General features: G+C 39.7%; 1 protein-coding gene and 1 long non-coding RNA gene across 7 annotated transcripts in view; one reads left to right on the top strand and one right to left on the bottom strand.

Annotated features, from left to right (window-relative positions):
* Positions 1-3,417, top strand: part of LOC123971758 — a 4,829-nt gene extending 1,412 nt beyond the window's left edge. The window contains exons 2-3 of the long non-coding RNA XR_006825274.1: positions 2,501-2,599; positions 2,790-3,417. This is a non-coding gene — a long non-coding RNA (uncharacterized LOC123971758). The remainder of the gene's footprint in view (positions 1-2,500; positions 2,600-2,789) is intronic.
* Positions 1-13,859, bottom strand: part of LOC123971735 (inactive N-acetylated-alpha-linked acidic dipeptidase-like protein 2) — a 580,586-nt gene that overhangs the window by 242,896 nt on the left and 323,831 nt on the right. The window lies entirely within an intron of this gene.

Genomic DNA, 13,859 nt, shown 5'->3' on the forward strand with positions numbered 1-13,859 from the left:
CACACATGACAAAGTGTGACAGTATGACCTGCAAACTGAAAGGAAATGATCTGCAAATGTGCAAAAACTGTTTTGTGTGTAAGATCCACAAATGTGTAAATAACATTTTGTATGTGAAATTAAAATGTGTGTACAGAGTAAATTGTACATATTTGCAAATTGCACTGTATTTTTGGGGATATGACTTTACACATCACAAATTTTAAAATACATATTTGTAGATAGTGAAATATTTGTGCATCATAGTACACATTTGTGGATTGTTTTCTGTTAAAGTCCAATAAAATCTTCCATATCTGCACTGTGCTGACTGACGCGGCATAAGCGTCTGCATAGCGGAGCAGAAAGCTATTTGGGACGCACTGCGGCCACGTCTGGTCAATTTACAGTATAAGCATTGACTAGAATGGCCATGATTAGCTCCGGCAACCGCGGCACAGCTGGTGTCAGTGGACCATGCAGGTTACGTATGGGCCATGCACAGCCGATACGTAGTATGTGTAGGTAGGTTAGATCATGCAGGAAAGGGGAATAACAGCATGCTCGTCATACGTATAATAAAACATTGTTCATGAGTCCTGCACCTCGAGACTGAGTCAAGTTGGAAGTTACTCTGTGGTCGACTCAAGTGTGACTCGAGTCCGAGTATCAAACTCGAGTCCCCATCTCTAATAGACACATGCCTTTGGTGTGGTGTGGGAGACCAGGGTTGGAGTTCGCACTGCTGTCAGAGCAAGACTCTTGACCCCTAGTTGCTCCAGACGCGTGCAACTCTGACATGTTGCAATTGTAAGTGGCTTTGGTTATAAGGCGTCAGCAAATTGTAATGTAATGTAACTCATCTCGCCCTATTGCAGAGAGTTGCGAATAACTGTAGGTGTGGTCAGTTACCGTGGAAGAAGCAAATGTCTTGCTTGCACAGCACTGTGTAGCTGCTGATGTGAAGATTATGCTCCATTTCAACTCAGAACATAGGTCACTTGATTTAAACATGTACATTTACTCTAACTGGCACGTTAGCCTCTGCCATCAGTGTACAAATTTGTGGGAATTGGTGAATGTGATGTAGTTGCCATTTACCATAATATCAATAGGATGACAAGAATCATACCAAAAACTTAGGGATTAGTGAATGTAATATCCCTTTATTAGTTATTGAGTTCCTTGAACCTTGTTGGCATTAATTCAAAAAAGAAGAAAATATTTAGTCAGAGGGCCAGAGTGTAATATATCCACGTTTAATATAAATGAGTCAGGGAATTTTGAAAAAAAAACAAACAAAGTCTTAGATACAATGCTGCCTTATAGGTGGGAAATTTTCACCACGTTGGCAGACGTTTTTCTGTTGGTAAAAGGTTTTCTCAAAGCTGATAACCAAAAACATATATGGGTGTGTCTATTTATATTTTGGAATGTGGCATGTTGTAGATGATTCTGGATTTGAGCAGCAGCTTAATTTAGTTCAGAACAAGTTGTTAATTGATCACATCATTTGGCAACTTAGCAGTGTTAATTATCAGGCTTAGAATTCAATTTGTTGGCAAGCTTCAACACACTTGAACTCTGTTCCAGAATAAATGAATCATTACAATAAAAAATAACTCTTCTTGTGTGTGTAGGAATCACAACTGCAAACTTGCTCATAGAAAAGTAAATACAGATCTGAAATCAGAAAGACTAGAAATGTACTTGTAAGTGTCAAGACACAAATGACCCTTCAGGTGAAACATTTGTAATTGATGCTAAAATTGCATAAGCTTATTAAAGTAGGCTACTTTACCTCTATTTTTATACATTTTTATTCATTCAACTCTTTTGACTGTGTTACCTTTGAAAAAGATTGAAGAGTCACTATTTATAACATTCCTTTATTTTCAGCTTTGCCTCTGGCAGCTCTGTCTATTCAGTGCAAAATGCTGTTTAAGGCCTTTTACCAGTAGGGTTTGTCCACGACTCCTAAAACCACACATATGACTTACGTCACATGACATTAAACACGTGGTTACTGTTGTGAAGCGGTTGCCGTTTTGTTAGGTTTAGGCAACAAAACCTACTTGGTTAGTTTTAAAAACTTTCTCCTTTGCTACCGTTGCTCGACAACTAGAGGTTGCTGCCAAAATAAGCTGCCATAATAAATGTAAATATGGGTCGTAATAATGTGCTGCACAAATGACCCACATTGTTACGGCTGGAACCTACCTACCTTTCAGGGGTTCAGGCTATAAACCATACAGCAACACAACTCAAAATATGTTTGTGTGACCAACTTCTTATCTGTCTGGAGTCCAGAACTAAACAACTGATAGCTGAATGAAACAATTATAAATGAACTAAATTTGTATAGCATGACATGAATTCAACTGCTTGAAACTGAATGTGACATTTTCCCTACTTTTAATTACATTTCAAGCTTTAAGACATTTCACTTGGATCACTATTAGTAGCTTGGAGGGGGCATTTCTTTTATATTAAAGTTCTGTAAAAATCTGTATTTATCCAGAGGAGTACCAATTTTGCCCTCAACTATACCAAATGGAATAAAGCATTCATCAGTCAGACAGCAGGCTTTGGGAGAAGAAGTACAGATGGCACTGTACTGGTAGAGTATTTTCTTTTCCTGCCAAATAATACAGTATATAGTAGGGTAGTAATACATTCACTGTTGACATTAAATAGAGTGTTAGAGTAATAAAGTGTTTTACTTGCCCTTTACAAAGCTAAATCTAAAGTCTATTCCTGAGCTGCAGCAACCCACTGCACCTGAAGTACAGCTGTTTCCTGTTTCCAAGATGTAGCAATCTACTGAGCCTGAGCTGCAGCAGTCACCAGATCCTTCTTAGCTGCAACAACAATCTCCTGTTCCTTCTGAGCCGTATGGGTCTGCTGATCCTTCTAGGCTGTGGAAGTCTCCCGACACTGCTGAGTTGCTGAAGCAGCCCTCTGATCATGCTGAGCTGCAGCAGTCACTTGTTTCTGTGCTTTAGCAGCCTTCTTATGCCCTGGCACCTCCGGCTTACCTGCCTGTCTTCCAGCTGTGCACTCCAGCCACCGGGAACCAGCTCTGCACTCCAGCTGCCCAACCCCAAGGCCATCCGCCTTAGGTCTCCTGCTCCACCTAGGCCGTCCACCTGCCCAGGCCCCAGGCTGTCTGTCTTAGGTCTTGTGTTCCTCCCAGCACCCAGTCCATTCACCCAAAATCAGCTGCTCTGCCCAGCCCTCAGTCCGTCCACCTGAGGTCTTCTGCACCACCCCTGTTCTTCAGTTCTCCGGCCACTTGCTCCTTCTGTCATAAGCCCTGCAGTTACCTGGCCTACTCCCCCAACTCCTCACCTGCAACTCATTCCGTTCCTTAGCCAGTTCATCTCAGCTGCCATATGCCTCAATGCCTTGTTGGTTTTTTTTCTACATCCCTGCGTACCTGCCTGAAAGCTAATTTAAGCTGCAATAAATCCTTGATCCGCACCATGTCTGCCTTTTTTGTCTGTGTTTGGGTCCAATCCTTGTTGTCCAGCCTGTTGCCCACCTTGACATTATAAGCCATTAGGCTCTGGACCCGGGTTGTATTTTGTCTTACTGGAACCTAAAAGAACCTGTATTTTATAAATATCTGCCAAAATACCCAAGGGTTACATTGTATATATCCTTCACTCTAGGGAGATGATGAAGACGATGTTGATGCTCAGGAAAACAGCACACCTATCTAGCCATACCAATTCAAATGATTTAGCTTATTTTGTTAACTACACATTTTGTAGAAAAATATGAATTATATATTACTATAAGTAGCATACTGTATAGAAAAAAATATTCTGGCATCAGTTCAGAAGCTCAGTATGCAACCCTATTCGTTACAGTAATTTCAGTTTTAAGATAGATGGACATTTTTTTCAGATTACAAAAAGCTGTAGACTCTTCCTTGAATGCAAATGGCCTAAACACTTTTATCTTTGAATTTACTTGAAGTTAGTCAGATATCAGATCTGAATGAGAATCAGAAATACTTTATTGATCCCCGAGGGGAAATTACCATAAGACCATAGCAGTTACCATTAAGGAATATTACGAGAAGACAATGACACTAATAAACATAATTTAGAGGAAGTCTGAAAAATGTTTTCCATATGTGAACCTGCAGAAGCCATGTTAAAATATGTGTGTGTGTGCATGTTCATGTATGTGTGTGCCCCACGATCAACAGTACTCTCTGAGTTTTTTTACAAGCTAACAAGCTCATTGCCAACATGTTTTAGCACAGAATCGACAGTTCCAGTTCCAGTCAAAAAAAATGTCACTCACTAAAAAAAAACAAAAGTGGTGGAAGCCAACTGTTGCTTCTCTATGGGCCGGCAACATTGTTGTTTTAATAGACTTTGATTGTGTTTTGATATTCCTGAGCTGCTGAATGTGGTGGATCCAGGGAATAACTAATCCTTCTCTAATGATGATGGTGTTTTAATGAAAGCTTAATGACACTCTTAACACCCTGGTGTACATACTATCAGTGTCTGCCAAAAACAGAGAAAGATGAGGAGAGAAAGAAGAAGACAGGGGGGTAGTATAAATATAAAGAGGGACATAACTATAGACATATTGGGGTGAAGAGTCCTAAAGTGCCCCCTTAAGCCTCCCAAATTCTACAGACACTACTATGAATGGCGTTGCTTTGCCTCCCATGTAGTTTAACTCTTTCTATTCATATCACAGATACTTAAGAGAGTTCAGTGCTAGCCTCATAATAAGCTAAACAGCAGACCAAATGGTACATTATGTTTAAATGAAATTGTTAATAACTACTTAATGTGAACCCTTCCATTAATACATAGGTTAGAGCAATTTGTATTTTTGCCAAAACGTGTATGTCAATGAACCGGTTCTTGACATTTTTGACTGGGGATATCTTAAGACAGTTGCACGCTTTTTCTGCCCATACCTTATGAAGGGAATGTGCATCCTCATCTGTGATTGTAGACAACATAAATTTACCAAGAGCTTCAGTTTGGAAGTATGATCTATATTAAAACGACAGAAAATGCACATCAAGTAGCTGTTCACGTACACTGGGCATGCACGTGCCAGTGTAAACATGAAGCTGATGGTCTGCTCCGCAGCTGCAGACGATTTGGCAAAAGAAAAAAGTATTACAGACGAAGAACCACACCAGAAATTTCTTTTGCATGGACCAACAATGAATTGGAACTGTTACTGAAAGTAACACAGTAGTTAAAAGCGAATGTGGCGGCGGAAAACAGTTAAACCTCTGGTTTTTTTGGCCATCCGCAAGGTGCAAACGTAGCAAAAGGTCTCGTTTTAAAACAAAAATGTAGCAGTGTGGATGGCCCCTCAGATAAAGCAATTTGTTGAAGTAATAAAAAAAGTCACAAACAGCACTTTCAGGGAGTTTTAATTTACTTTATTTTGTGAAACATCCTGCTACTGCAAATCTGATGGAAAACATTGTTTTGGACTATATTTTCTTCAGTGCAACAGAGGGACGTATGTGTGACTGTGTATTGTAAGCTTCTTGTTTTTGAAAAGAACATTTACCCTGTTTTTTGCGGGCCTACCTGATTGCCACATTGGTGTTAATGCCAAGCAAGAATACGGAGAGTGGAGCAGTAAGTTTTGGCTAATCTATCATTTAGATTATGCTATGTATAGATTGTGAAGAACTTCATAATGAGGTTTTAATAAGGACAATGCTCAAAAAGAGCAAACCCACCATTGGCCTGTTACAAATTTCTTTTTTCGCTGTTTAACAAATAATTATAACTCATTTTAAAAACAGAAAACAAATGACTAACATAGCCCAAAATTGTTGTAGGGGAAAACCCACTGGCTTTGTTGTACAACAAAGTTATGACTCAGCAGCGACTGTGTATGAAAAGAATAGTTCCTGATACAGTAACTGTTCTTTTCATACACAGTCGCTTTGTGATATTTGAAATGAATACATTTCTATAACCCAAATCATACAGTGCATCTATACTTTACTTTCTGATAAATGTCACACCTATTTATTTTTCTGAACTCCTCCTTTTGCTCAGTCACTCCATTCAAATGAGCCTTGATCCACAGTCCCCAGAGCCTAACATGAAGTATTTGCTAGTTGAATTAAATGTAGTTATAAGTACTAAACTTATGAAAGAATGTCATTAATTTGCAAAACATGTTAATTCTTGCTGCAGACAGTAGCACATGTTAAAAATCTCCTACTCATAATCAGGGATTTGACACTGTTTCCAAATGTAAAAATTCAGCCAATACTAAAAGGATAACACCAAATATTAATTTACTCCATTACCAACTTCTTACTTATCACCAGATAATACACACACTTTCATGACAACCTAAAATTTGTGCTCTCCTTCCATCATTGTAACATGCTTTATACAAATTGGCAGCATGGTCCTCAATAAGTCATAGTACTCCTATGGCCCCATGTCATTGGCAAATCCACATGGCATTCCACCAAAGAAAATGCAAAAGATTTGTGCAGATTTATTTAGCTTCCATGAGAAAATATGCTTATTGCACCAATTGCATTGAACTGAGCTCATGTCATGTCAACTTTGACTATTGTAAATACTGAATTGACTGGGCCTAACAACTGTGCTAACGATCTTTAAACTTTTAGGAATACTCCATACAAAATCTATCCCTACCTATCCCCGTAAATGTATCCCCTAGAAACATCATATATACATCTTACATCTCGTACAGACTCCTGACAGATAAATTATTCAAAGAGTTCCGCAAACTATGTGCAATAAAGTCACTATCAATTAATTTGCAGCTCCTTCTTTACCAGCAAGACAACCGCTCTCTTATTATCTAATGGTTTTTTTGTTGGATTTACAGTTTTATTTAATTTCAGTTATTGTTTTTACTGCTATTGTATGTTACTTTTAACTTATATTTAACTGATTTATGAATCAGTTTTGATGCATCGGTGTTGCAAGTCAAATTTCCATGCAGGACATTAAAAACTGGACTACTCAAAATAATGAAGGGGACACTTAAATTATACATCAGTAGAGCCTGGCCGATATGGGTTTTTGGGGGTCGATGCCGATATTCAAGTGTATTTCACTTTACACATTATCTGCCATAATTTCAATGTAGCACATTCACATCTAGTTCATCCCTTTACCAGCACTCTTTAATTCTAACCAAAGCTACGAGAAACCATTTCTTAACCACCATTGATATAAAACATGCCGTCTACGTTACAGTGATCTGCTATTGAATGCATCTAATACTACATGACTGTCTACAACGATTTCATTTAACTAATGTTATAACTAGAGCCCGAGCCATTACAGCTCTGACTACAGTGTTTCACATCTGCAATGTACAATCTAAAAGTACAATAAAGTCTGTCAGCAGCGCATTTTTCAACCCCCAGCTACCGTAACATTAACCTGCTGTGAGCTGCTAGGAAGCCGGGAGAGTGCAGTGAAAAACGTGAGGGTTAGCGAGTCATGAATGTTTTCAGGAGAGGAGAAGTGACTGGGTCTGTTTTTATTATAATTATTTAAGTCATGTAATCAAAGACTCACCGCTAACACAGCCCTCTGCGTGGTTCTACATGCTGCAGGCGAGCTGGCTCCACTACGGTAGATTGCGGTCAGCTGATTGTTTTCTTCTGTGGTTTTTGTGGTGAGGCAGTGTTAAAAGGGGAGCTGCAGCGCGCCGTCTGGTGGGCAAACTATGCAACACTGATGACATGAGTGAAGGATATGACTCTGTTTATTTTTTAATAGTCATGTATCTGCTGTTATAAACGGCAGATGCCGATTAAATGCAATTAGCTCATATCGTCCGTCCGATAAATCGGCCAGGCTCTACACATCAGATCTCGATGAACAAAATAGTTGGAAGTTTTACATCTTTACTGTACATTGTACATTGTATAATTCGCTGATAACAAACTGAGGTAACAACAGACCGTGGAAACCAAAATCACCAACTGTGTGAAGGCTTTGTCCAAAATCACCCCGAAAATCAATGTATAATAATGAAATTCCAGGTTGATCCAGCCTGCGTGACTCTATCACAGCAACTCATAATGTGACTCAGTAGAGTGTTTGGCCTCCATGTGTCTGTGTGCACTCCTGACGTCTGCGCATGCCCCTGATGAGACGACAGATGGTGTCCTGGAGGATCTTCCCCCAGACCTACATCAGGGCATCAGTGAGCTCCTGGACAATCTGTGGCGCTACTTTGTGGTCTCGGAAGCACCAAAAGATAACGTCCCAGAGTTTCTTAATTGGATTCAGGTCTGAGGAACGTGAGGGCCAGTCAATGGCATCATTGCCTTCACACTACGCTGGCCACATGAGGCCGGGCATTGTTCTGCACCACGAGGAACCCAGGGCCCATTGCAGCGTAAGGTCTGACAAGGATTTCATCCCAGTACCTAACAGCAGTTGGGGTACTGTTGGCTAACATGTGGAGGCCTGTGCAAATCTCCAAGGATATGCCTCCCCAGACCATCACTGACCCACCACCAAACCAGTCATGCTAGTTCCCCACGGCATCTCCAGACTCTTTCACGTCTGTGATGTATGTTCTCAGTGTGAACCTGAACGGTAAAGAGAACAGGGCACTAAAGGCAGACTTGCCAATTCTGCTGTCCTCTGGCAATGGCAAACGAGCTGCACGGTGCAGGGCTGTGAGCACAGATCCCACTAGAGGACATCGGACACTCATGCCACCCTCTGACATTTACTTCAGAAACATGCACCCCAATTGCCCGCAGGAGGTCATTTTGTAGGGGTCTGGCAGTGCTCCTTCATGTTCCTTCTTGCACAAAGGAGCTGATACCAGTCCTAGCTTTCCTAGTGTAATGTCCATCTCGTGGTATCTCCTCTGTGCTCTTGAGACTGTGCTGTGGGTCTCACAGCAAACCTCCTTCATCCTGGAGGAGCTGCACTACCTGTGCAACCTGAATGGGCTGCAGGTACCGACTCATGCTACCAGTAGTAGCTGAGGACACCAGCAAAGTTTTTGCAAAAAGACTTAGATGTAGCCTGGTTACCCTGGGGTATACATTTTACCAGGTTGCTTTTGTCATAGTTTAGGTTTACTGGGCTAATAAGTTGTCTCATTTAATTTGTTACATGGCACAGTTTATCAAAGGACCTACAAGTATATGGGGACAGGGAAGATATAAAAAATCAAAATCCATCAATTTAGAGAGAAATTATCTAATGATAGAAAAGCAATTGTGTGTCATTTGAATGGCCAATGTGTATAAGAGCAATGCTTAGAAAACTGCATTACATAGTATTAGCTCTCAGATAAAGACAATGTTAAAAAGGAAATATTTTGAGAATAAGAAAAATAAAATACTGTAAGAGCATATCTCTAAATTTGAATGAGAAAAGATAACGAGGTATGGACCCAGTCAGAAGTTATCAGATGCTAATAGCGTGATTTATTCAGACTACAGAGATGTTAATAAAGAGGTTGTGGCCCAGAATTATTTCCTCTCACCAGGAAATGAAGAAAAAGCCCCAACACACCAGAGTTACGCACAGCAGTACACATACTGTAGGCACACATAAACATACATGTGAATACACAGGTCATGCCACTCGCAATTACTTCCACTTGACATCGTTTGAATATGGAAAGCCTTAGTAGCATGCTGTACAGTGTGCAACCTCCATAGAAAAGCCAGGTTAAAGCAGAATTAGCCCGACACAATATCCATGGTAATATGGAGGAACAGATATGGGAATACTGATTTAAATGCCTTTGCATTATAAATGTGCTTCAGAAATGAACTGATGCTGGTACTGTATCTGCTGACCTTTATGCTTGTGACATAGAACTGTGAGTGAACCTATAGTATGCATGGACTGTATTTGTATGCTCTATGTGAAATCTCCAGCAGAGCATAAATCTGTTAGAACTCCATACATTATGAATCTGTTCCACAGTTCATAAACAAGAGAAAATTCATCTGCATGGTTAGTCACCACTATACAGCTAAGAAAGAAAATGACTTTTGCAATTTGGTTTGGGATTATTTCTGCTTTCCACCATGTTCATTAAAGGTGTTACACACTTTAAGATTAAGTAAATGATCATGGCGCTCCTGAAACTAAAATCCTTTGCATATTATCAAAACCAGAGTGAATTAATTATGGATTTTTAATTTAAATCATGTAATATTATATTGTTGGAAAAAGATCATTTAAGGTTATTTAGCAAGAGAAGGTTGTTCCCACTCTCTCCTGAGCATTTCAAAATGTATTTACTACTCCTATTTACTGCAATTAAAGAGACCATTTTTATCCTCAAAATAGACATAATTTGTAGCCACTACATGCAACTGAGTGTTGGGTAGAAGGTCCTGTCCCTCTAAATCGTGGGTGTTGCATTATATGGTTTTGAAGCATTGAAGCATAAACAAAGCAAGCAGTGGTGTAGTGCTGTTTCACAAGAGGGCATCACTGCATTGCAATTATGGAGTGGGGTTTTAATCCCAGCAGTAGAAACAAGTGGATACTGTAGAGACAGTATTGCAATATAGGCAGGCTCACGGTTAAAGAGTCTGACCCACTGCAGTTGGTGTGTAAGCCGGAGGGAAGACATGCCCGGCTAGTGGCTTCAACTCAAAGTGGTGCTTCTAAAGCTGCTTATGGAGAGAGAGAGAGAGAGAGAGAGAGAGAGAGAGAGAGAGAGAGAGAGAGAGAGTCATAATGACACTGACAGATAGGGGAAATGAGTCAGAGAGGGATAAACACATACTGTTTGATTTGTCAGACTTTGTTCACCCCCAAGAGGGAAAGTCTCTTTACTCCCTCTGGTTGCAGTGTGAGGTTAAGTGTCCTACCCAAGGATGCTTCACTGTTTGTGTGTGTGTGTGTGTGTATGTGGCTGTAAAGACTCAAACCTAAGTCCTATGAGCCTGCATTTAAACAGTCTTAACTGCTAGACCATCTTGCAGTTCTGCTCAGGAGGCGGGGGTATTGTCATGGACTGGCCAATGAGTTCCCCTCTGGTCACTTTTCACATGTAAATGAGTGCAACATGATTGATGCCTTAGAGGTGTTCCCTGTGTGTATGATTCAGCAAGTCTTTCCGCCCTGCCTTTGATTCTGGCCATTTGGAAATGGTATATTGCCATGGAAGTTTGCACAGATATTCACAAACTACAGAGGAGAAATACACATTTCTTTAGTGATCCCCTGACTTTTCCTCTAGTGCCACTAGCAGGCCAGAGTGTGCACTCATCTTTTGAACAGCTACCAAATGGATTGACACAATCATGTTTCCCAATGTGTCCTACTGACATTTATGATCCTAGCTCCACTAGGACGAGGTCGACATTTGTTGTTTTGAGTGAAATTTGCATGGATTAAAATTTGGTTCAGACATTAATGTCTCCCTCAAGATAAAATGTAGTAACTTTAATGATTAGCTGTGTCAGTAGGTTAAAATGTCAATTAACACTATTTATGAGAAAATAATTTATTTTATGACTAAATAAGGGAAGTACCTACCTTCAGCTATACTTTCTCTTTACTGTTAATTAGCAAATGTTACCATGCTAATGTAACCAGCTGCCCCGAGTACGTACTGCACGGTCCTTACTTGAACCAGCAACCTCGGGTATGGTAGGTGGACAAGCTGACTGTTGTCTTTTGTGTTATTTCCTCGCAGTTGCAATTTAATGTTAAGCATATTGGAATGTGCTATATAAACTCTGTTGCCCATTTATTAGGTCCGGCTACGTAAAACTAATGCAGTCTAATGCAACACTCCTGCAATAAATCCTACTTTCATTAAGGTTATAATGTTCAATTTTAGTTTGGACCCCTTTTAGAGAGGTGCTGACACAACTTTATGGTTATTTTGGAGGCTGTAGTTTGTTGTTCTGTACCATCATGTTGCACTAGGTTTCTACTATCTTATTTCTGACCTTATCAGCAATATTTAAGTTTCTTTTTTAAGTATGTTGCTCAAGGATATTCCACATGTTTGGTTTTCTGTAGAGTTTGATGTTGGGCACTGGAATCAAAGCCAAGAATCATAATGACCACATTGGAAAATGACCAACATGTACATGCAGGAAAAAGGAGAGAAGATGAGAAGAGAAGAGAGGAAAATGTCTTTTACAGCTGCCACAGCCCTATTGCACATTCAAATGTGAAACTAATTTGTGTGCTGGGGGGGGGGGGGGGCACAAGGTAGCATGGCCCTGGTTACAGCAAATCCCAGTTGGATAAAACACTTGCATTTTGCCAGACTTAAGTGTCTTACTCATCCCAAATGAGCTGCAGGGAGCAAGGACCAGAAAAGATAGAAACTAAGAGAGAAGCAGGGATGGAATTAAGCTTAATTGGCCAGAAGAGGCAACCGCTGTGAAGACAGAGGTTTTGGTTACTAATTTTGCCAGTGCTTATTGCAATTCAATCTAGTACACTTTGAGGGGAGAGGAGACTAAACCCCATGAAGGAAAAACAGACTTGATATAGGCCACTGAACAGTAAAAGGGAGAACAATGGCTCAGGAGAGAAATTCTGAGAATATCAAGTACCAAATCTCACCCATTGTTCATGTATGCAGTCATCTTTTTTTGTCTCATTCTGTCCCATTGCTTTTCTTTATTCATTATTGGGATAAAGAACCTGGAATTTTAATTTTTCTATGCACTTAGTCTATCAAAAGTGTTTTTATAACTCAACCTCCTTTGAGATTGTCTCTGACACAGACCTAAAGCTTTGTTTGACAGTTGATAACAGTATAAACTCAAGTGCCACCTATTCCGACATCAAAATGACTATGATGAAATGTTTCTCAGCAAGCTTTATTTTGAAAGTCTAAGCGCATATTTATTATTGCTAACTTGACTTCAGAGCTCTGCATGTGCAAAACTGACACTATAGGGGTAACTACAGCGTCATAGTTTGATCATTTGTAAATTGTCATAATCATGTTGTTAGTCTAACAAACATGGATGGGAATTTATCTAACAAACTAAACTGAGCAGAAGTGAAAAACAAATAACCTCTAAATGCAAAGCTTTTTGGACTGTCTTAAAAAGAAAATTACTATGAATTGTAAAATTAGCAGACAAGGGGTGAATTATATTGGTTTGTTGGAGGCAAAGGTGGCCGTGTGTCGTGATGTTGTTATGATGCCACAAAACGTCATGTTGGGAGGTCGAGGTCAAAGCAAATGAACAAAGACCACATTATGGCTAAAAGGGGTTTTCACAATGCCTGATGGGAATCTCATGATTTGAATGAATTTTAGTGTTCAGCAGCCAAGCTTGTTTATTGCTTAACATGGGCTGGGCTTATGAAAGTGTGTTATATCTCAGTTTTCAATTGGATTACATATATCAAAGAGCTAAAACATGCACAGGACATCCAATAATATAATACTTTAAATGTATAAGTAAAAGGGGTTATAAGCATATAAGTAAAGTGGTTTCGAAAACCACAAGTTTTGGCCATGCACATCCAATGTATTCAGTTTACAATGTGTCTTTGTACTATCAAAGCCTGCCGTATTAGGTTTTTACCTCTCTGTCTTTACTATGTCAATTACATTCACAATTCTGTTTATTATTCCTTCTGTTTTTTGTATGTAAATTCTATGACATCACAGCACTTAATAGTTACACAAGCTACACAAATAAGTGCATTGCAACTCAAAGCATAACTGAAGGTGATCACTTTGAGTTTATATACATGTTTGAAAGTCCATAACCACTGTTTTATTGTGAGACTGTTCTATTCAATCTGCACAACCGGATTGAATTCTACTACATGCTTTTTTGTTTTGAACCTCGCTGCTCTTTAGCTAGCAGGCCAAAAAATAAAGCTGGAGATCAAGCC

Source organism: Micropterus dolomieu, linkage group LG05, assembly GCF_021292245.1.
Source record: "Micropterus dolomieu isolate WLL.071019.BEF.003 ecotype Adirondacks linkage group LG05, ASM2129224v1, whole genome shotgun sequence".
NCBI lineage: Eukaryota > Metazoa > Chordata > Actinopteri > Centrarchiformes > Centrarchidae > Micropterus > Micropterus dolomieu.